A 5,000-nucleotide genomic window follows, 5' to 3' on the forward strand; every position below is an offset into this window, starting at 1 on the left:
AAGGGCGGCGGATTGGGGGAGGGGGTCTGGGCGGGGCTTGATAGGGTGTGGGAAGTGTAGAGGAAAAGAAAGGGTAAGGGTGGAAGGGAGGTGGAAAGGAACAGGAACTCTGTCGGAGTGAGTGAGAACTGGAGAGAAAGAGAAAGAGAAAGAGAGAGAGAGAGAGAGAGAGAGAGAGAGAGAGAGAGAGAGAGAAGAGAGAGAGAGAGAGAGAGAGAGAGAGAGAGAGGAGAATGGCGGTGGGAGAGAGAAAGAGACAGACAGACAGAGGTTATAGAACAACCAAGAAAAGGGAGCCAGAAAATAGGAGAGACACCGTCAGCAACATCAAAGAGAGTGGCTAAGACTACTGCCACCTTTATAACATATCGAAAAACGAAAAGATTACAAGAAATTGCATTGCTGATAAAGATAAGTTGGATTGCTACTTCTTGTTTGCCATAATTGCATTTTCTTTTTTTCTTTGACCTTGAGAGAATTATGTTGCAATTTGCAAGGAAAGGAGGCAGCGGCGGCAGACCACCCATGGGCACCCCCGGAGCCGCCAGACCATTGTGATTATGCGTAGTTAATTTGTAGGTTCCTTGAATTTAGCCTCATGCAGCACTGTGAGCCGGTCATTACCCTGGATAATGCCCGGCTGCCAGAGGGGCCGTAGCTCACTATTGACGCCTGCCCTTCCTGCGCCCGCCCCCGTGAGGGCGTGGGCGGCGTGCGTGACAGTCTAGCGGGGGCGTGTCATTCGGGGGGGGGGGTGAGGGCACACTCTTGATTATGCAGGGAGCATAGGGTTGAGGGACGTAGATTAATCACAGTTACAGTGACGTGACAATTTGTAAAAAACAAAAGCTCTTGTAACAAAGTTATATATCGAAATTCTCTTCACGTCTCGAATTTGTTATTTAAGTCGTAAGGAGGGTGTATTTTTTGTCCGGAATATGGTATGGCGCATCTGTCCTTCATTTCATATATTGAAACGCCAATGACCCAGGTCAGAGCAGTAATACCTGGCAATCATGCATTATTGTGGCCGTATTTGTTCTTTGTTTGCGTGACTAGTGACCACTTCTTCCCCTTGCGTGTCGGAAGTGTTGATTGCGTGTGAAAGTTCAGTTTCTTCACCTTAGGTGTTTCCCTTTTCTTGTTATTATCGTAGTTATTATGATTATTATTGTTCTTATTACAGTCATAGTCATCATCATTACTAATACAGCCGTTGCATTTTCGCTTGATCTTTTTTCACCTTTTCTAGCAGTGATATAATGACTACTTTTCACTATTAAGTTTAATATTTCCTTTTATACATTTTCATATGAAAGCGTCAAAAAGGACAATTGTGTAAAAGGTAGTGGTTTGAGTAGAATTAGTGCTAGGCCTACATCCCTTATTAGAGGCTGAAAGTGATTTGTGTTTTGACGAAGACATGCCTCGCACAGGTGGGCGTTGCTTATTATCACGAGGAATGTGTGCGAAGGCGGGAGTTTGTGCGCGCATGTGTGTGTGTTCGTGTGTTTGCTCGAGTGAATATGAGTTAACATTGACTCATAGCCAGGTGGAGTCTCTCATTTTTGCCTTTGACCTTCAGTTTTATGATTACGAAATTACACCTTTTGCTGTCTCCTCTTTCAAGTTTTTGTTATTATCTATTCATTCTCGCTCATTCACGTACTTGCTTGCTTACTTACTCACTCACTTACTTACTTCCTCACTTGCTTACTTCCTCATTCACTCACTCACATACACGCACGCACGCGCGCACGGAACGTACACACACATATAAATATACATATTAATTTACGTATGTATAATGTACCTCCATCAACTTAATCGAAACATTCAGTGATATTTTTCCCTTTACCCTCTGCCTTGCTTCTCCCCCATCTTCCCTTCCTCACTTCACTCTTCCCTCTCATCCCAACTTTCCTCCACTCCTCCCTCTCCTTATCCTTCATTACCTCCTCTTCCTCCACCCCTACTCCTCTCCTCTACATCCCTCCCTCCCCTCCACATCTCACTTCCCCATCCTCTCTCTTACCTCCCCCTCTTCTTCCTTGCCCCCTCCCCTCTGCCTCCCTTCTCCCTCCCCTCCACCTCCCTTGCCTCCCCCTCTTCTTCCTAGCCTTTCTCTCCTCTCCCACTCCTCCGCTTTTCTTCCCCCCTGTCCCCTCCCCTCGCCCCCTCCTTCCTTTCTTCCACCTTCTCCCTCCTCCGTATCCACCCTCTCCTCCTCCTCCTCCCCTCCCCTCTCCTCCTCCCTTCCTCCCCTCTCCTCCTCCCTTCCTCCCCTCTCTCCCTCCCCTTTCTCCCTCCCCTCCCCTCCCCGGCGTCAGGTCCGCATGTATTTGTTCATGGGCCATCCCTGTCACGTCACATTTCTCGCATTGGCCTGCAGAATCTGTTAAGAGTGTCTTCGGCGATCCCCCAAAGGAAAATCGATGACGTTGGCTGGTGCGGTGTGGGCTACCTGCGCCCGGCTTTGGGGAGGCGGAGTTCAAAACTTGGAATAAGCCTGTATTGGCTGTTTTATCGGAAGGGCTTTCTTTCGCTCGCCCGTGCTGTTATTTTTCTATCGCCTGTCTGTCATTGCTCTTGCCAGGCTGTCGTCCTCTCTTGGCTTATTATTGTTGTGCCTCTTGTCTCGTTATTTTTCTGTTATTGTGCTGTTCTTCCTGATTGTTTGACATTTTCTCCCATTTTGCTTCTATTTCTCTTGCCCTACTATCCTTCTTCTTGCTTTGCTATTTTTTCTTGCCTTGCTGTTTCCCCTTATCTTGTTATAATTTCTCGTGCCTTGCAATTTCTTTCTTTTCCTCTTGTCTTGTTATTCTATCTAATGGTCAGTCAGTCACCCTCCCTCCCTCCCTCCCTCCCTCCCTCCCTCCCTCCCTCCGTTTCCCTTTCCTTTTCCTTTTCCTTTTCCTTTTCCCTGTCCCTTTCCCTTTCTCTTTCCCCTCCCCCTTCCTTCACCTCCCTTCCCCTTCCCTTCCCTCTTGTCATCCCTTTCTGACTCCCTCCCTCCCTCGCTTTCCCTCGCTCTCTCTCTCCCGTTTTATGGGATGCTAAACTTGTTTTTAAGCGCAAGGGTTAGTGAAGCATTGCCCCGCGGGAGGTGATTACGTGAGGCACTTTCACGGAATACCTCGTGAAGTTCGATATGCTAGTTTTTTTGTGCGCCTCCTGTGTGTTGTTTTTGTCGTTTGCATTATTGTTACTATTATTATTAGTAGTAATAATAGTAGTTGTAGTAGTAGTAGTAGTAGTAGTAGTAGTAGTAGTGACGTAATGATAAGTTTTCGTGTACATTTATTTTTTGTGCTCATTGATTTTGTGAATGTTTATAGCCTGTTTGAATGTTGGGCCTTTGAAGAGGTTTTGCGCGCTGAGCTATACGCATTTGTCCTGAGGTTCTCAATAAGTGTATATTTTAAAATCGAAATAATCATTGAAAGGCTTTGGATGTCGAGTGAGCGCAGTGGAGGAGCAGAGGTACCTAATAGTTCTGTTCGCTGAATAATAGAGAGAGTTGTGAATGTCAGTGTGAATGCGAGGTTTACAGACAGTAGCAGCTCTTGGGGGAAAGTATTGGTTGTTTAAGACGTCGTTGCGAAGGGGAATGGCGGCTCTCGTGATGTCAGGAGGAGGAAGAGGAAGTAGTTTTGCGTTTTCAGCGTTAGTTTGGCGAGTAATATCTTTATTTTTTATTTTTTGTCTTTGTTTCGAGAGCAGAAAATACTAAAATGCATCGTAAAAAAACTTTTATGTGCCTCTAGTTTCTGATGCGGGAAGGGGCTGTTTCCCCGCATCTGCAGTGCCCTGTAGTTTAGGCGGACGCAACGTGGCGTCCTCCCGTGTTTGTGATACCAATTAGCAGGAGTTGAGGCGTGTGTGACGCGCCGTGACGCGCCCCCGTGGTGTGGCGGCTTGGGTTGAAGCGTGCTGGTAGAGGGGGGGAGGGAGGATGGGTTAGAAGGGGGAGTCAAAAGGGAGGGGAGGACTTGGAAGAAGGGAGGGGCGAAAGGGGGAAGGCGTGGCGTTAGTCTGTCTGGTGGAGGGAGGGAAAGGCAGAAGTACCGATTATGGCTGAGGTCATGTTTTGATAGTGCTTGTGCGTGCGTGTGAACGTGCGTGTGCGTATGCGTGTGTGCTTGCATATGTATGTGTGTGTGTGTGTGTGTGTGTGTGTGTGTGTGTGTGTGTGTGTGTGTGTGTGTGTGTGTGTGTGTGTGTGTGTGTGTGTGTGTTTTGCTTGTGTTTGTGTTTATGTGTGTGCTAGAGAGAGAGGGAGAGAGTGAGTGAGTGATGAGTGAGTGTATGAGCGTGATTGTGTGTGTGCTCGCACACGCGCCCTATGGATTCTAAAACAGGGATAAAAACACTTAACAAGCCGAACATATATGTCTGTATGCCAGGTTGTAAAAGATGAGTCTGAAGGCGAGTCCAGCGGAGGGAAAGAAAAGGGCCGTTGTCGTAGGATTATAAAGCTGAAATAAGTGTTTGTTCCCGGCCGAAAGGGACGCCATTATGCCGGGCCGAGTCGTTGGCGGGAGGCCGTGAGTGACAGATACTACATCGTGTTATCAGCCTCACTTAACTGGTGTCTCCTCGGCGGCACCACGGCGACGCTGTGATAGCGCTGGCGGTATGCTGATTTATGGTGTACTTCGCCGGTGATGGTGACGATGGTGATGCGGGGCTGCCGTACACGTAATCGAGGGGGGTGGGGGGTCGCTCGGCTTTTCTGCCCTGAATGACTGGGTAACAAAACGGCCCTTGTCGTGGCATACCTTGGCCTTTATCATTCTAAACGTTTGGTAAAGATTATGATGCGGTGGTTCTCTCTCTTTCACTAACTGCCTACCTACCTACCTATCTGTCTCTCTCTCTTTTTGTCTCTCATTTTCTCATTTTCATGATCATGACTGTTTTTTCCTTCTCTTATGCTCTCCTTTTACCTTTTCCTTCCACTTTCTCATTTCTTGTTTCATATCCATCGTCTTTCT

This window comes from Penaeus monodon, chromosome 2, assembly GCF_015228065.2.
Source record: "Penaeus monodon isolate SGIC_2016 chromosome 2, NSTDA_Pmon_1, whole genome shotgun sequence".
Taxonomy (NCBI): domain Eukaryota; kingdom Metazoa; phylum Arthropoda; class Malacostraca; order Decapoda; family Penaeidae; genus Penaeus; species Penaeus monodon.